This window comes from Ambystoma mexicanum, chromosome 2q, assembly GCF_040938575.1.
Source record: "Ambystoma mexicanum isolate Mex_15411 chromosome 2q, UKY_AmexF1_1, whole genome shotgun sequence".
In the NCBI taxonomy this organism is placed as follows: Eukaryota; Metazoa; Chordata; class Amphibia; order Caudata; family Ambystomatidae; genus Ambystoma; species Ambystoma mexicanum.
In genome coordinates this window covers 978,598,760-978,616,817 of record NC_090924.1, presented here as the reverse complement: position 1 = coordinate 978,616,817, position 18,058 = coordinate 978,598,760, and the positions used below count along the sequence as shown (strand labels likewise).

Sequence of the window (18,058 nt, the reverse complement as noted above, 5' to 3'; positions counted from 1 at the left end):
CTCCATGATCCACTAGCAAGATTGTCGTTGGCGAGTCAGGTAATTGTCTCCCTGTGATCCCCTTTATGTGACTCAGTACTTCCTTCCAAAAGGACTTGGCTTTGGGGCATGTCCACCACATATGAAATAAGTCACCTATCTCCCCACATTGTCTCCAGCATAAGGCAGAGTAGGTTGTGTTCAACCCGTGTAAGCGCTGCAGTGTTAGGTAACATCTATAGCAGATCTTGTCTGCAGTTTCTTTTATTGCAGTGCATTGCAAGGTTTTGTGTGCCTGTTCCCAGATCTGACCCCATTCCTCTTCCGCTATAGGAGCACCACAATCCTTTTCCCACCCAACCACGTAAGGGAGCTTATCTCTCGGTTATGTCCTATCCAGTAGTCGATATATTTTTGAGATACCCTTCGTTGTCCGACCTTCTCTGAGGGTTATTTCCAGTCCTATTGGTGTTCTACTTTCTGCCTCCCTTATGGGCTTTTGGGAGATATAGGGCCTAATTTGTATATACCTATACCGTTCTCTTACCCCACGCCAAACTTCTGCTTACACTCCTCAAAAGTCTGAATTCCCATTGCGAAAAAATTCTCCCGGCGTCGGGGGTTCATGATGTCCCCAAGTATTCACTGAATTTTACTTTCGTACAGGGGTAAAGTCAACATTAAAGGCCATGCGAGTATGGGGGCCCAACCCCAGGGAAATTAGCTTCCATCTCAGTGCCTTATCGCAGCTTTTCAGTGACATTTTGGTAGCCTCTAGTAACTGTTCTCCCGCTTCCATACCCTTGAGGCACTCCTGTAGGTATTCCTTGTTAAGCGCCATGACCGGTGCTTCAGCTTCACGGATTTCTCTGTGATGGGCTCTTTGATCTCGACGTTGAGGTGGTGTCTATTCTCTGCCTCCAGCATTTCTCCAGTTGACTTCCCTGCGGGTCCAGTGACCCTTTACCTTTGGCTGGGGTGGTCTTTCCTCTGGTTTCTGGTATCAGTGAGCTCCTCACGGTGTTGCCCCAGCTGTTGTCCTCTTAGTGGTGGTGTGGAACTTCCTTATTTGGAGAGTTTTAATGGCTTTTTACCACCTTATACCGCAATAGCTCCCCTTACACCTTTCCTTTGACGTGTTCCACTCCTTCATGGGCGGTGCTTCTGGGACTTGGCGTATGCTTACTGTCTCTGGTGGGGAAGTAATGTTACATTTGGTTGGGGCACCCTTGGCCTCACGTGTGCTTTCTTCCAGTGACTGGGCTTGTTTGTATGCCGTCCGTTTTATCCCTGCAGCATTGGGCGCAGCTTCTTCGTTTCCTCCCTCCTTTACAGGGGAAAAGGAGGGGGGAGATTTCCCAATCTGTGCAGTCAGAGGGTTATATTCAGCTTTACTTTGTTGAAGGGTGGGGGAGGACAGTATTCCTCCCTTATCTTCGTGTGTTTTAGGTGCCTTGCTGCCTCTCCCAGCTCCACGCACCCTCCACAGGGGTGGTGGTGGAGGGGGGGGGCGAGTGGGGGGCGTATTTGCCAGCTTCTCTGAACTTTTGCTTTTTTCTGGCCGTAACCGGCCACTCCTGCTTGCTTCTAACTTGCGCGTTCACTGGCTCGGGAGATCTCCTCTTTTTCTTACGGCCAGACAGACAGTCTCGCTCTATTCCCAGCATTTGCGTCCTCTGACTCAGGAGGTGCCCCCTCTGGTCAGGCCGGAGCTCCTCTTCGCCGACTCCTGCTTCATGCAATTCCCAGCTACTCGAACACACAAGCAGGGGTTTTTAACCGATTATCAGTGCTGTCGCTTCACTCAACCTCGCGCTCCATTATGTGTGAGCCCCACGGGTGGTTCTCTCCGCTTACAGCTCCGCGTTGGGGGCTTCTCTCCTCTCGCTGGGCTCCGCCGTTCGCTGGATCTCAGGAGGGCTATTCCACGTTTCGGGAGGTATGTTTTCGATGCTACATGCAATCACACAATGGACTCTGATGTTTAGGCACCAATTCCTTGGGGTATATTTATTTATTGCGGCAAACGCAGGATCTCTTCAAAGAGGACAGCCCGGAGGGTTGCTGTGGTAGGCCTAGGCGGAGGACTGAAAGGTACGTCCTGACACGCCGGAAGCCATCTTGGAATCGCTTCTTTACTATTTCTACAGCTCACCCAGTATCCGTGGTCATTTTTCATCTGTTGGTAATTGGGTTAGCCTAGGGTCTGTGGCAAAACGTTGTTGCAGTAAGGCAGAGCTCTAATGGCAGCTGCGTCTTACTGCACCACCTTTTTTCAGTGGTCTCTCTCCCTGCCAAACACGGGGGAGCTTGCAAACTCCAATCAAAAGAGTAAACTGCTCCTTCCTATAACCGCAAGTCAGCCAGAGAGAGAAGCCTCAACTTGCGGGACAACTAATGTAAGAAGGTGGGGGTCCCGAGGAGAGTTCTCTGGGAGCACCAAGCATAAGATATCAGTGAATCGGAGGTGGGCCGAAGAAATAGTAATGTGATCCCACTATCCCCACTGACAGAATGTGAGGGGTGTACGTTTCGACCAGTATGTCTTCCTTATATTCCACCATCATGACGACAAATGGCGCTGGCCCATAGTAGTGAGTACTCTGTCTCGCTACAGGTGGGTTTGTAGGTCACATGTTTTGATTGGTAGGTTTTGCCGATAACCTCCAGTTAGCTTTAATTTAGCGGGTGGGTATCCCTGGACCAGAGAGCCTCTCAGAGCCCGGCATGACCAATGTGGCTTCATCACAATTTTGAGATGCAACTTAATTGGATTTTCTTTTCTGACCTATATCAGACGCAATTACTTCTCCTCATCTCTCTGCACAGCGCTTTCACAACAGCTCTTTCTGCGCTTGTCAAAAAGGTCTTGGCCGCTCTCCCACGAAACAACCCCTTACATGCCTCCCTTGAAACACGAACATGCAATTACAATTCCGGACAACATTTGTCCCTCACATACTTTCCATCCACACGAAGTCTACATGCAGCAATTGGTTTAGGATTTCATAATTAACTCTTTGGGGGGTGCGCACGCTGGGGGGGAGCTTGTTGGGAAAATCGGGCTTAAAAGACATATTACAAAAGCATTTAGCAAGCTTAAAGGACATTTTTCTACCGGAAGAGAAGGATGTTATGACATTGCTTACTAGGCTGGAAGGGAGAGAAGCAAACAAAAGATCAAGGGTCGCATACTTCTGCTGGGAATAAAAGAGACGGGAAAAGGCGGAGGAACACACAAGGATGCTATAACACAGTATGCCTGTGAGGGGAGTCTCAAAGTGGGAGTTTTGAGGTCAATTTTCATGCTGTAATCTTTGCTTTTTCTCCCTCATACTTTCACAAAATAAATATCGGACTGTACTGTACAAGACATGTACGATGTAAAGCAATCCAATCAGAACTCTACGTGCAAAACCTCACTTTAAAGCAATTATTTTACAGATCAATGGTGAGAAAGCAATACACTGACATAAGTGTAGACTGAATGTGCTTCTCTTGGAATAATGCAACAAGTAGAGATAATTACGATGAACAGGTCTTGGCAATTAAGCAAATGCTGGGCGTTTACCTATCTTGCTATGGCTCTTCCGCAACCTAAGGACAAAGACGAAACCAGTGACTCTCATACTTGTGTAAGTCATACTTGTGTATTCATAACTTAGCGGGCGGAGTTGATCACTTTACTGAATGTATTCTATATCAAGTGCTTGGAGCTGCTGCGCATATTCCATTGGAAAAAGGGAACCGCGCTGGCAGGGAGCTACTGACAGGGATTTTCCTAACTCAATGTCAAGATCAGGGACTGGGGACCTTAAAGGACCCAAGATGGCTGCATTCAACTCCAGCGCCAAGCCTCCTTAAATGCTGTATAGTTCACTCTAAATTAGCAGAGCAAAGAAGAACAGTAGCACTGCAGTAAAGGGGTAACGTCGGATACAGTCAACAGGGGCTCTGAAAATGCTTCTCTGTGGTGACTGGAGTTCACGGGAGTTATGTTATATCTGTGCAGCAGCTGGGGAGCTTGTCTATTATCTCGGATGTAGCAATGATCTTAAAGAGTGAAAAGGGAGATTGGAAGGGAAATGAGCAGAAAACTGCCTGGAATATTGAAAAAACAGAGAAAGCAAGGCCACTACCATAAGATCAGACTGGTAGGCCTTAGGAGTAGCAAAAACCACGCAACTGCTTGAGTCAACCACGCAAATGCCGACAAACATAAATTGAGGGTAGGTCAGTGACCGAAGAAGCATTATGAGCATGGATACACTGGGTCACAGGGGCTAGGGAGGAGCGAAATAAATTAAAGTTACTCACCCTAGTGACTAGAGTACTCGTAGTCCTTAGTCCCCCTTTCCTCCATCCTTGTGGGCGTCCCTCAACATGGGGACGTTACCAGAACCTTTGGCAACGAAAAAATGAGCTTTCCCATCAAATTTAATATAGCGCGCAGGGGTGCAGCCTCAGGCATGGGAACGCCCCGCGAAGGCTCTGCCCTCCGGTGCCTCACCTCAGTCCCGTTTGAACACATGGGACGCTTGGATACACCTGTACATATTAGCCCTTGGCATACTAGCGGGGGAAGGTGGGTGGGACGTATGGAGGAAACGGGACTAAGGACTAGGAGTAGTCCAGTAACTACAGTGAGTAACTAATTACTCAAACATCCCATCCCCTTTTCTCCACCCTTGTGGGTGATTCCACCAAACAAGAAACATAGGGTGCAGCTGTGACAACCTGCCTCATATCTAGGCCGAAGCAAAAAGGTTCTTCAGAACCACTGTGTCTCTGAAATGCGACGGCCGTGGCCTTGGCTCTGACCACATGAGCATGGATCCCCTCAGGAACAGATTTGCCCATGGCAGTATACACTTCCGAAATAGACTGAATCATCCAACGGGCCATGGAAGCAGAGTGCCTCGGAACTCCTGAAGGATTTCATCTCAGAAAGATAAGTTACTTGAGGACCCTCTTGTGATGCAAGGAATGCAGGGCCCTCCCTGTTTCCGACTGTGGATTCGGGAAGAACACCAGAGGTCAGTTCTCTTGATTCAGATGAAAAGGAAAGACCGCCTTGGGCAAGAAATTCGGAAGAGTGCACATGACCTTGTTGTTGTGAAACGTGGTAAAGGGCTTGCACGAACCATGCAGAGTTGAGAGCCACCAACAAAACAGTATTTAGTGTCACCAAGTGGATGTGCACAGAAGCCATTGGCTCGAAAGATTTGCGTTGCAAAGCAACAAGAACCACATTGAGATCTCAGACCGGATGAGCTCTATGCACCGGAGGAAATAGCCTAGACAACCCCTTAAGGAGGGCCTTAATCACTGGGTTGGCTGCCGACACACATGCTCTGGGGAATTCTTATATGCCCCAATGGCCACTAAATATGTTTGGCAAGTATTCACCTGACCTCCAGAATGAACTAGGTATGCCGAAAAGGCTTGTACGTCATCCAGAGGACAGGCGATAGGGTGGAGTCCCTTTTGCAAGCCGAATGACAGAACCTGGTCCATTTGCTCTTATACTGGGACCGGGTCGAGGGCCTCTTGGCCTGCAGAATGATGTCCCAGTTGTCGTCTGAAAATTGAGCGTGCTGAAGCCTCCGTTAATCAGGAACTAGGCCGGCAGGGCCAGTTTGGCCGGGTCAGGATGTTCCACTGCCCCACCCTGCTGCGTCAGGAAGCCCATGCTGGGGATCGGAAGATGGACGGGACCCTGCAAGCACAACTGCAGCAGATCTGAAAACCAGAGTCTCGAAGGCCTGTGTGGGGAAAACAGGATGAGGCTGCAACCCACAGAGTCCCAGAACTAGCAGAGAGTCTGTTGGCGCAGATGGGTGGACGGGAAAGCATAAAACCTACGGTCGTGCCAACAGATCTGGAAAGCGTCTCCAAGCAATCCCGGACCGGCCCATGAAGCAAACTGTGGGAACTCAGCATTTTGGGGAGAGGTGAACCAATCCAGGTCCGCGAACACCAACGCTGGAACAGGGGCAACAAGGAGTCGCTGTGCAACTCCCCAAGTAGATCAAAGCAGTGAAATGGTTAATAAGAGTAAATCATACGGGAACAGGAAAGAGTTTTAAACTCCCGAAATGGATAGAATGCATACGGAGTAAACAAAGTGAATGGCATAGATGAATTACTTAGAACAGATAACTATATAGTCTGAATGAATGTGGGAATCGAATGAATATGTAGACCGGATGAGTGTATGTAATGAATGAACATGTTGAGTGGATGAGTGTGTAGAGCGGCTGGATGTGTAGAATGGACAAGCGTGTAGAGCGGATGAGCGCGTAATACAGGGAAGCGAGTAGAACGCAGAAGTGCGTAAAACAGATGAATGTCCAGAACGGATGAGCGTATACGGGATAAGTGTGTCTAAAAGACGAGTATGTGAACCTGATGAGTACGTAGAGCACATCAATATGGACAACGCATGAATATGGAAGTGTGAAGAGTGTGTAGACCTAGCGAATGTATAAAGCAGAGGAGCGTATAGAGCAGAGGAGCGTATAGAGCAGAGGAGCGTATAGAGCAGAGGAGTGGACAGAGTGGAAGAGAGGATTGAACGGATGAGAGAATTAGTGGATAGGGCAGATGAATGGATAGAGCGGATGAGCGAAAAGAGTGGATGAGAGGATAGAACGGACAAGTGGATAGAACAGATGAGAGAATGAGTGGATAAGGCGGATGAGTGGATAGGGCAGATGAGTGAATAGAGTGGATGAGTGGATAAAGGGGAGGAGTGTTACAACGTATGGAACAAGTTACTTACCTGTAACTGTTGTTCTCCAGCATGGGTCTGGCATGGATTCACATGCTCATGAATATTCCCCGTCGTCAGGCTGGGAATCCTCGGTAAAGAAAAAACCAGTATCAGTTTCGTTTCTGATCTGTCTTTTGTAGTAATAACCAATCACTGGTCTCTGCGTCATACTGACCACAGCCAATGACTGCCCTCTACCTAAGCACCGCCTCTGGCAGCCATCTTCAGATTTGGAAGCACGTGAAGTGGCAGTATGATCAAGTGAAGAGCCGCAGAGGGGTAGGCGGGAGGGTTCGCATGTGAATCCATGCCAGACCCATGCTGGAGAACAACAGTTACAGGTAAGTAACTTGTTCCTTCTCCAGCATGGGGTCTGGCATGGATTCACATGCTCATGAATAAAGAATACATAGCAGTACACCATGCACAACCACGGGAGGTGGCAAAGGCTCAACATTAAGCATTACATCAAACTCAACATTAAGCATCTTACCTCCTCACCAGGCTCACCTCAGGCGAACAGGTTGCGCAGCACTGCTTGGCCGACCCTGGACTCCTCCCTGGAATCCCGATCGACGCAGTAGAATTTCGTGAAGGTGTGCGTCGACCTCCATGTAGCAGCCCTGCATATGTCCAGCAGGGGCACACCAGAAAGGAACGCCGTGGTAGCTGCGATCGCTCTGGTGGAATGGGCTCTCGGACGGCCAGGCAGCGGTCGGTTTGCCAACCGATGACAGTACATGATACAGCCGGAGAGCCATCTGGAAATGGAAGCCTTCGAGAGAGCCTTCCCCTGATTGACAGGTCCAAAGATCACAGAGTTGTGATGTCTTCCGAAAACACTTCGTGCGGTCCACGTAGAACTTCAGCGCTCTAGCCACATCCAGCGAGTGCAAAGTCCTCTCAGCCGGCGATGAAGGCGACGGGAAGAACACAGGCAACACCAAGGGTTCATTGAGATGGAAGTCCGACGGTACCTTGGGCATGAAGGAGGGGTGCGTCCTGAGCACTACCCTCGGGTCGTGAAAAGTCAAGTACGGGGCCTTGCAGGAAAGGGCCTGGATCTCTCCCACCCGTCGTGCGGAGGTGATGGCCACAAGAAACGCTGTTTTCCACGACAGAAACTTCAACGGGGCCGAGTGCAGAGGCTCGAACGGAGGTCCCATGAGCTTGGTCAGCACCACGTTGAGCTCCCACGCCGGGGCCGGCGCCTTCACCGGCGGGAACGATCTGAACAGTCCCTTCATGAACTCTTTCACCAAACGATGAGACCACAGGGACGTCCGGCCCGTGGTTCTGGTGTATCGGGAGATCGCAGCAAGATGAATCTTGATGGACGCGTGTGCCAGTCCAGCTTTGGCCAGCGTCAGCAGGTACGGCAGTACCTGGGGAGCCGTAATCCGTAGAGGGTTAATCTTCTGTGCGTGGCACCAGACAGAGAACCTCTTCCATTTGTGTCCGTAGCATTTAAGAGTCGAGGACGCCCTGGCCTTTGCAAGAACCTCTCTGCAGTCGGCCGGTATGTCGTATCCTCCAAACTCTAGCGCTGCAGGAGCCAGGCCTGCAAGTTCAGCGATTTCGGGTCGTGGTGGAGGATGGCGCCTCCTTCCCTGGAGAGTAGATCCGCGTCCACCGGCAGCTTGATTGGCGGGGACGCTGACAAGTCCAGAAGGTCCGGGAACCATATCTGCCTCGGCCACGCAGGTGCGACGAGGATCATCCTGCACCGTGACCTCTTGAGCTGGTTGACGAGCCGGATTAGCAGTGGCAAAGGAGGGAACGCGTAGAGGAACAGGCCCTCCCAGGGGAACGAGAAAGCATCGCCCATGCTCCTCGCCTGGGGAAACCTGCTGGCGAACCTCTGGCACTTGGAGTTCGTCGCCGTCGCGAACAGGTCGATCTGGGGTGTGCCCCACCGTCGGAAGAGGCGATCCACTAGATCCTGCCGTAGTTCCCACTCGTGCCACGAGCGCATCTCCCTGCTGAGTGAGTCGGCGATGGTGTTTTTTATCCCTGCCAGATGAAACGGCACCAGAAACATCCTTTTGGCAACTGCCCAATGCCACAGGTCCTGCGCCTCCCTGGACAGTGCTGGGGACCTGGTTCCGCCCTGTTTCCTGATGTAAAACATGGTGATGGTGTTGTCGGTGAAGATCCTCACCACCTTGTCCTTGAGGGACGGAAGGAAGGACCTGAGGGCCCAGAACACTGCACGGAGCTCCAGGACGTTGATATGGAGGGACTTCTCCGTCGGGAGCCAGAGGCCTCTCGCGTACAGATTTTCGGTGTGCGCTCCCCACCCTTCCAGGGAGGCATCCGTGGTCACTGTCTCCTGGTGGTCTGGGGTCTGGAAGTCCATGCCCGCCGTCAGATGCGCGTGGGTGCCCCACCACCGGACCGCTCGGCGGAAACTCTCGTCGAGTGTGATCCTCTCCTCGAAGCCGCCCGTCGTTTGGATCCAGCGCGCGTCCAGGAACTCCTGCAACGGGCGCATCCGGAGCCTGCACATGGGAATGAGGTAGATGCAAGAGGACATCATTCCGAGGAGGGACTTGATGGACCTCACCTTGGCCGCGTCGGAAACCAACATCCGCTGTACCTTGCCCAGGATGGACCTGGTCCTTTCCTCCGACGGGGAGGCCAGAAGGGACACTGTGTCGAGCTTCGCTCCCAGAAACAGTGCGTTTTGCGCGGGCACCAGGTGGGACTTGGCATAGTTCACGGAGAATCCCAGGTCCGTGAGAAGTTGGACGGTCCTTGCCGGGTGGTCCACGGCGAGCTCCCTCGTCTTGGCTCGGATGAGCCAGTCGTCCAGGTAGGGGTAGACGTGGATCCCCTCGCGGCGCAGCTGCGCCGCCACCGGTGCAAGGCACTTGGTAAATATCCTGGGTGCCGACAGTAGTCCGAAGGGGAGGGCTTTGAACTGGTAGTGACGCCCTTGGACCACAAACCTGAGGAATTTTCGGTGCCCCTTTAGGATGGGAATATGGAAGTAGGCATCTTCCAAATCCAACGACGACAGGAAGTCTCCTTCCTCCAGCTGACCCAGGACGTGCTGGAGGGTGACCATCCGGAACTTCTGCGCCTTGATGAACTTGTTCAGACGTCGCAGGTCTAGGATGGGGCGCCATCCTCCCGCCTTCTTCTTCACGAGGAAGTATCTCGAGTAAACTCCGGAGCCCCGAAGCCTCTTTGGGACGAGTTCGATGGCGCCCTTCCTGAGCAACGCCTTTACCTCCAGGAGAAGCTGAGGGACGTGAAGCTCTCTCCTGGCCACGGGGGGGACGCGCGGGCACCTTCTTTGAAACTCGAGCGCGTGGCCCCGGGCCAAGGCGTCCAGCACCCAACGGTCGGTGGAGATGGACTCCCACACGCTGACGAAGCTCGCCAGCCGGCCTCCCACCGGGGTGCTTCGGTGGGGGCCCGACCCCACGGCCGGTTCAATCCTGTTTCGACGAGGCTTTGCCGCCTTGACCTCCTTGGCGAATACGGCGGGGTCCTCCAGACTTGCCTCGTCCTCTGTAGGCCTCTTGAGACGACGAGCGGGCCGCTTGACGGTAGGTAGAGAAACCGCCGCCGGAACCTTTGGAGGCGCCCTTGCCTCCGCTGCTCCGAAAGGGCGTCCGTCGTTGCTGTAGAACCCCAAGGGCCCGGGCCGTCTCAGTGTCCACTTTAATGGCCTGAAGGGAATCGTCCACTGTTTTCCGAAACAGGTTGTTCCCATCGAACGGCATGTCCAGGACTCTGGTCTGTACGTCTTGACGGAAGTCCGTAGCCTTGAGCCATCCACGCCGCCTAAGGCACATGCCGTTGCCCAACTGGCGAAATCCAGTGTCGGCGATGTCCGTCGCAATAGTGATGGCGTGGTCCGACGCCACCTCACCTTCCTGTAGGATCTCCAGGGCATCCGCCCTCTTGTCGTCCGGTAGGAAGTCCAGCAGGGGAGCCAGTTTGTACCATAGCTCCCTGTCGTAGCGGGCCACGATAGCCAAGGCGTTGGCCGCTTTAATCGTCGTCGCTGCAGACGAGATGACCCTGCGTCCCATAGCGTCCAATTTCTTTCCCTCGCCGTCCGGTGGGGAAGTCGATGTGGAGGCCGCACCCCCCCCCCCGCTTTCTTCCTGGCCGCCGCGGAGACGACGGAGTCCGGGGTAGGCTGCGCCCGGAGGACAGGGGGGGCCGCGTCCGGGACCCGGTACTTCTTTTCGTACCGGTCTCTTCTAGCTGGCGTCGTGGAAGGCTTCTTGAGGAGGGCGAGGCCCTCATCCCAAATGTCGTCCAGTAGAGGCACCGCGAGGACCGTCTTCCTCTTGGCCTCGCGCCGTTGATAAAGGAATCCTTCCTTTTTCTTCTCCTCAGGGCAGAGTTGGAAAAGCTCGGATGCCCTGGCGATCATGGAGTGGAACGATCCAATCTCGTCGGGCGGAGAGGCCCTGGTGGGAGGTGATGACGGGAGATCCTCGTCGTATACCTCGTCGTCCGTACCCGTCGCTGCCGTGTCCGTCCCCGTATCATCCCCTCGGGTGGACGGGGAGGAGGGCTGGACGGGTCGCGACGGCTGAAAAGGAGGTGGAGGGTGAATCCTTCTTTTCTTGGGAGGGGGAACACCCGAAGGTCCTGGTTCAGGATCCCCCGACGGGAGAGGCTCCTCCGTCGGCAACGGTAGTCTCGTCCTTATCTCTGAGCATAAGGACTGTATAGCCAACAAAATGGCCGCCGAGTTGTCTTGCGGCGCTGGCAGAGGGGAATCCGACGGGCGATCAGGGGCCCCGTCGGCACCCTCGACGCGGTCGTCGTCACCTGCGTCGGGATCCATCCCGACGGGCCGGTCTTCATCCACGCCAAGGCCGTGGCTTAAGACCTCGATCAGCTCTTCCTCTGAAGCTGAATCTACGACGACGCCCTGCCCCCCCTTTTTCTTCCCCGCCGGGGATTTCACGGGGGTCCTATCGATGGGCACAAAAGAGGACTCCCTCCGAGGTGGCAGGGAGACTCTGAGCCCCGAGGTCGCCACCACTGGTGTAGCCTCCACAGGCTGAGCCAGGGCCGCCGCGACAGTTTCGATAGAGGGCTTGGCCAGATGGATTAAGGCCTTCACCACCTTAGGTGCGCTCACCGCCTTATCCTTGAGGGGGGGGGACACTGCCTCGCTCCCCCTCCGATGGGGCCTTCGAGCTCGACCGGGGCCTCTCCAGGAGCTTCGCCGGGTGCTCGCCCTTCCTCTTACCCGACCCAGAGCATTGGCTCGTGGCTGAAGGTGCCGGGGAGGGTGCGCCCTGCCTGGCGCCCGTAGAGCCCGACCGTTCGGCGCTCCCGGTGCCAGCGGACTCGCGGTGCTTGGCCTTGTGTTGGACCCCCGTCGCCGGGGCGTCCTCAAAGGTCTTAGAAGACCGCTCGGATTTCTTCCTCTTCTTCTCGCCTGACGGGCTCTTCCCTTCCAGCCAGTTGGCGAGGCGTTGGTGGCGGTCCTTCATGGTCCGCTCCGACATATTGCCGCAAAACGCACAGTCCTTCTCCACGTGCGTCTTGTCCTCATGTAAGCAGTAGAGACAAAAGGAGTGTTCGTCCTCCTTAAAGACGTTCTGCAGCTGGCATCCAGGGCAGACCCAGAACAGCTTTCCGGGCGTCGAGCTTCCCTTCTCCTGGGCCATGTCCGGGCCTGAGAAGCTTCTGGAGTCCTCCAAAACGTAGCTCGACAAAATCTTCACCCTTGAGGGGCGCAGACGAATCCGACACGGGTCCCCGTTGATCGGATGGAGAGTCGGTGGAGCTTGAGGCTCTTTTGACCGGAAACGAAGTTTTGAGAAAAAAACGTGAAAAAAATAGCACTAACGCTCGAGAGCAATAGCACGAGGATCCCAACACATGAACGTGCGGTAAAAATCTGAAGATGGCTGCCAGAGGCGGTGCTTAGGTAGAGGGCAGTCATTGGCTGTGGTCAGTGTGACGCAGAGACCAGTGATTGGTTATTACTACGAAAGACAGATCAGAAACGAAACTGATACTGGTTTTTTCTTTACCGAGGATTCCCAGCCTGACGACGGGGAATATTCAAGAGCATGTGAATCCATGCCAGACCCCATGCTGGAGAAGAGTGGATGAGTGTACAGACTGGATGAGTGGATAAAGCGGATGAGTAGATAGAGTGTATGAGTGGATAAGTGTACAAAGTGAATGACTGTACAGAACGGATAAAAGTATATAACAGATGAGTGTAGAGATGAACATATAAGACAGAATATCGCTGCTGAGTGCGTGAAAGGCACAAGTCCTTAAAGCAGATGACTACGAGGAGCAGATGAGCGCAGGGAGCAAATGAGCACGGAGATCAGATAAGTGCGTATAAGGGATGAATCGCGTAGAGGGGATGAGTGAGTAAAGGGGATTGAATCGCGTAGAGGGATGAGTGCGTAGAGGATGAGTGCCTAGAAGGGGAGAGTGCCTGGGGGGGGGGGAGAGTGCCTGGGGGGGGGGAAGAGTGCCTGGGGGGGGGGGGAAGAGTGCCTGGGGGGGGGGGGGGGAGTGCCTGGGGGGGGAAGAGTGCCTGGGGGGGAAGAGTGCCTGGGGGGGAAGAGTGCCTGGGGGGGGAAGAGTGCCTGGGGGGGGGAAGAGTGCCTGGGGGGGGGAAGAGTGCCTGGGGGGGGGAAGAGTGCCTGGGGGGGGGAGAGTGCCTGGGGGGGGAGAGTGCCTGGGGGGGGAGAGTGCCTGGGGGGGGAGAGTGCCTGGGGGGGGAGAGTGCCTGGGGGGAGGGGGGGGTGCCTGGGGGGAGGGGGGGGGAGTGCCTGGGGGGGCAGTGCCTGGGGGGGCAGTGCGTGGGGGGGGGTGCGTAGAGGGGGAGAGTGCATAGAGGGGGAGAGTGCGTAGAGGGGGAGAGGGGGAGAGTGCGTAGAACGGACAAGTGGATAGAACGGATGAGAGAATGAGTGGATTGAGCGGATGAGTCGATAGGGCAGATGAGTGAAAAGAGTGGATGAGTGGATAAAGCGGATGAGTGTTAGAGCGTATGAGTGGATAAGTGTACAGAGTGGTTGAATGGACAAAGATGATGAGTAGATAGAACGTATGAGTGGATCAGTGTATAGAGTGGATAAGTGTATAGAGTGGATAAGTCTACAGAGTGGATGAGTGTACAGAGTGGATGAGTGTGATGAAGGTATAGAACAGATGAGTGTAGAGAAGAATATATAGGACAGGATACTAATGTTGAATGCGTGAAACAGATGAGTGCAGGGAGCAGATGAGTGCAGGGAGCAGATGAGTGCAGGGAGCAGATGAGTGCAGGGAGCAGATGAGTGCAGGGAGCAGATGAGTGCAGGGAGCAGATGAGTGCAGGGAGCAGATGAGTGCAGGGAGCAGATGAGTGCAGGGAGCAGATGAGTGCAGGGAGCAGATGAGTGCAGGGAGCAGATAAGCGCATAGAAGGGATTAATGCGTAGAGGGATGAGTGCGTAATGGGGATGAGTGCGTAAAAGGGGTTGAATTGCGTAGAGGGGTTGAGAGCATAGAGAGGAAGAATGCGTAGAGAGGTTGAGTGCGTAGAAGAGATGAATGTGAAGAAGGGGTGAGTGCGCAGTGGGGTGCTGTGCGCAGAGGGGGCTAGGGGGTATGGGGAGTAAGGGGGTAGAGGGAGTGAGTGCGTAGAGGGGGTGAATGCGTAGAGGGGGTGAATGCGTAGAGGGGGCAGAGGGGTGAGTGGCGTAGAGGGGGTGAGTGGGTACATGCTTGAGGCCGACAAGAGTGCACACGTGGGGCAAACAAAAGTGGATAGGGGGGCATAGAATGGACTGAAGCGCATAGAATTGCGTAACGTATAAAGTATGGTTTGGAACGCAGATAACGCTTAAAGAGCATTTAACCCGCAATGACTGGAGTATGCGTGGCGAACTAGAGCGCACAGAACGAACTTGAACGCATGCGGCAAGCCGGAACGCATGAATGCGTGACCGAAATATATGGAACCGACTGGGATGCATGGAGTGGATAGGAGTGCATGGAACGGACTGGAGCACGCAACGTATATAGTACGATTTGGAATGCAGAGAATATCTGAAAGGGTATATAACCCATCTTATCCCACCACCATGCTTACTCTCTCCTTACATCACCACTCAACTAGAACACAGTGATACTATGACACCATTCGGTACAACTGTTCTCATACCAACACTCGCCGCTCACTCCACATCATTCTAAGTAATCACTGCTGGTAACAAACCCCCCAGCCAGGCGTTCTCCTCAGGCCTAACGCAGCCTCATCCGCTCTGGATAAATTCTGCCAGAACAAACACAAACTCCAGACCTCTCAAGCAGCACACCTACCGCTAGAATGCAGCTATTACACAGATACAGCACGAGATGCACACAGACCCAGTGCCCACACGCACCCTTTTGACTCTCTCTACTGATATGAACTTTGGTTCCCAAGGGCGTTCAACCTACCAGCGCCTTCAGACCATACCAATGGTATATAAGGCGCTATATAAATGCAAAATAACAATAACTCGTAGGTGTTGAATCCCAAGCGGCTCAAGTGATCCGCTTCTGCATTGCTGTCCCCCAGGAGGGTGAGCACCAAAATCTAAATCCCCTCAGTCAGGGCCCATTCCCAGATCGCTACCACCTCCATGCAGAGGAGGGGGCTGGGGGAAACGGGTGCCACCCTGCTTGTTTGGGTAGAACATTATGGTAGAATTGTTCGTCCTGACCAGAACAGTCCTGTCCCTGATGAGGGGCAACAATGGCTTGAGAACCAGGCCTGCTGTGCTGAGCTCAAGCAGATTAATATGCATGGGGGCCTCTGTCCTGGACCATGCTCCATGAATTGCGTAGCCCACCAGAGTAGCCCCCCCCAGCCCGAAAGGGAGGAATGGAGCTGGTTCGGGGAAGGGGCTCCCAATGACACATTGACATTCATCAGCCACAATCATAGATCGGGCAGCAGGAGTGGTGGTATTGGGATCCTGTCCGACTGTGACCCCCCCCCCATCTCCTGATCCCAATTGGTCATGAGGTGGAGCTGGAGGCATCTCATCTAGAGGTGAACGTGCGAAACAGTGAGCACGCAGGAAGCCATTAGGCCCAGAATGTGCTGGAACCACCATGCCAAGGTGGTTGAGTTGACCAAAAAGTATCCCACCGCCCTGAGGGAAGTAAGCCTCTCAGGCATGGGGAAGACCAGTTCACTGGTAGTGTTCCAATTCACCACTAGGAGGACCATCTCCTGAGATGGTCAGAACTGACTTCCTCAGGTTCAGGGAAAACCCCAAAGGATGAAGGGTATCCGCCAGTCTCTGGCAGGAGTGCATCACCCCTTTGGGTGGCACCCCCCCCCTCATCAGTCAGTCATCTAAGTAAGGGTACAGATGATGGCCCTCCAAGCAGAGAAGGCCCGCCACTGCGTTCATCAGCTTTGTGAAGGCCTGAGGGGCTGAGTTCAGGCCAAAGGGCAGCAACTTGTACTGAAAGTGGTATGACCCAATTGTGAAATGCAGAAACTTCTGGTTGTGGTTAATGTATGGGTATGTGCAGGTACACATCCTTGAGGTCTAGGGAACACATCCAGTCCACAGCACACAGAGACTCAGCTTTGTGCACAGGAGTAATCATCTTGAAGCGTTCCAGTGATAAAGACCGATTTAGAAAGGACAGGTCCAGAACAACCCTCAGGCAATTCTGGTTGTTCTTGGGCATCACAAAAATCCTGGAATAGTAACCAGAGCCCCTGTCTGCAAGAGGAACTTGTCCTATCGCCTGCATCTCCAAGAGTGCCCGCCATGTGCTGCTCTGCTATTTTGAAGCCCTATGCCGTGCCCTGGGAGGGAGGGCGCAAAGGCCCCGAGCTAGGAGAGGGCTCAGACATTGGAGGATACAGTTTGGGTCTTGCACCAGAAGCAAGGGCGTTAATGACCCCTCTGGTAGGCGCTGAGCCCTCAGCCGGATGTTAGGTAGTTAAAACGCCCTGGACAATGGCCTCGGGGCGAGCTCTGGTAGGCTGGGAGCCCTCGGCACCTGTGACGGTAGCCATGCTGGATCTAGCCGAGGAATGACTCTTGGAGGTGGCACTTGACGATCCGTTGCCCCCCTGGGGTAGAAAAAGATGACAAGCCTGATCGTCCCTCTGAGGACAGCCTGGTAGAGTCCCTGGACCCCTCAGCTTGGGTGCCAGTAGCCTGGAAGGCCTCAGGTCTGCCCCTGGACTGTCCGGAAGAGCCCCTGTGCCCCTCGGCTTGGGAGACAGTAGCCTTAAAGGCCTCGAGCCTGCCAGAACCTGAAGACAGGAACCCCGATCCATGGGAATCCCAGGGAAGGAGTCGCCACGCTGTGGAGCTGTGCTGAACAGATGGCTTACCTTGGAAAGAGGAAAGGGGACAGGACGTTTGGGTATGTGAATTTGTGGGGAAACTTGTGTAAGTCAGTGAGCACGCCTAGTGAACATCACCTATGACGGTAGTGGCGAGACTAAGTTACTTGTGATCTGACTTGCAACACCTACCTGTTAGAACCTCGCCAACACACAGGCGTGCCCACCGTCCAGCTATGAGGCATGTCACTCCGTCCCTCCCCTTCTGTCAACACCGGCAGCAGAACCGCTCTCCACAAAAGGGGAAGTTCCCATGAACCCAGACCCCTTAGCTTCCACGCCGCCCGCGCCAACAATGGACCCACTCCTTGCAGCTTCTCAGAGTCCCACAACATCCTGGCGCCTGTACCCAAGATGGCAGATTTGGGACAGGGTCAGCTCCAGGTTGCACGCACCAGACGACGGAGCATTCTCTCTTACTCAGAAGTAGGGGGGGGAAGAGTATAAAAAGCTGCCTCATGATGGTCTTGCGTCCAATGAACTTAGCCAGTATTCCTTGACACCAGCGCCCCAGGAGACCAAGTACGTTATTTAGTTAGGGAAAGTTAGATAGACCTATCAGTCTTTTAGAGAGTCCCCCTTTTGTTGTTTTTCTTCACTCATTTCTTTTGCCTCACCAGTTATTCTCCTACCATACCCAAGATTCATCACAGCTAGGTCCACAAATCCTAATTGCAAGTAGCATACCATGGGGATATATGACCAATGGGAGGTATGGAGAGGTTAGCCGTAGTTCAATACTATTATAGATCGCTTATATCATTCTAGATCACAATCAGATTATCTACTCAACCTACCTAAACCTTCTACAGACATCTCGCAGTTGTGGACCGGACAGGAGAGAGGGTTTCTGACTGTACTCCTTAGAGTCTCAGATATTCTGTCACTGGTCGGTGGTCTGTGGTACAACAATTACATCCTGCTGTGGAAACCCTGATCTGATC

The 18,058-nt window shown here is 53.6% G+C and overlaps 1 long non-coding RNA gene across 1 annotated transcript in view; it reads left to right on the top strand.

The window, feature by feature from the left end:
* Positions 1-1,629: 1,629 nt before the first annotated feature.
* LOC138569046 (uncharacterized) overlaps positions 1,630-18,058 on the top strand; it is a 43,742-nt gene continuing 27,313 nt past the window's right edge. Inside the window, exon 1 of the long non-coding RNA XR_011303080.1 lies at positions 1,630-1,918. This is a non-coding gene — a long non-coding RNA (uncharacterized lncRNA). The remainder of the gene's footprint in view (positions 1,919-18,058) is intronic.